Source organism: Apaloderma vittatum, unplaced genomic scaffold, assembly GCF_000703405.1.
Source record: "Apaloderma vittatum isolate BGI_N311 unplaced genomic scaffold, ASM70340v1 scaffold14060, whole genome shotgun sequence".
NCBI classification, from domain to species: Eukaryota; Metazoa; Chordata; class Aves; order Trogoniformes; family Trogonidae; genus Apaloderma; species Apaloderma vittatum.
Window position 1 is genome coordinate 26,167 of NW_009696312.1, and position 350 is coordinate 26,516.

Genomic DNA, 350 nt, shown 5'->3' on the forward strand with positions numbered 1-350 from the left:
AATATCTTGCTCTCAAGATACATGTTCTCCTGCCGTAAAAGCTCCTCGAGTAGAAACTTTGCTGACGAGGAGGGAGAGCTGGGGCGCTAATTGCAAAGCGAATTTTTGCCGCCTCACGTCACGGAAGAAGAGTAAACACACAACGGGTGAGCACAAGGCACCTGCCAAGAAAATGGCTTAAAAAAAAAAATAAATTATTAATTCTCATCCCCTCTCACCCTGAACACCTGGGTCAGCCAGGGCAAAAAAAAAAACAAAGAGAAGTGGCTTCTCCTTTTCTTTCGGCCCCAGGACCCCTGAAACTCTCAGAGAAAAAAAAAAGCAAAAAAAAAAAAAATTAAAAAAAAAAA

The 350-nt window shown here is 41.7% G+C and overlaps 1 protein-coding gene across 1 annotated transcript in view; it reads left to right on the forward strand.

The window, feature by feature from the left end:
- The window catches only part of KIRREL3 (kin of IRRE like 3 (Drosophila)), a gene marked incomplete at its 5' end in the record, with an annotated part of 12,365 nt that overhangs the window by 10,554 nt on the left and 1,461 nt on the right, over positions 1 to 350 (forward strand). The window lies entirely within an intron of this gene.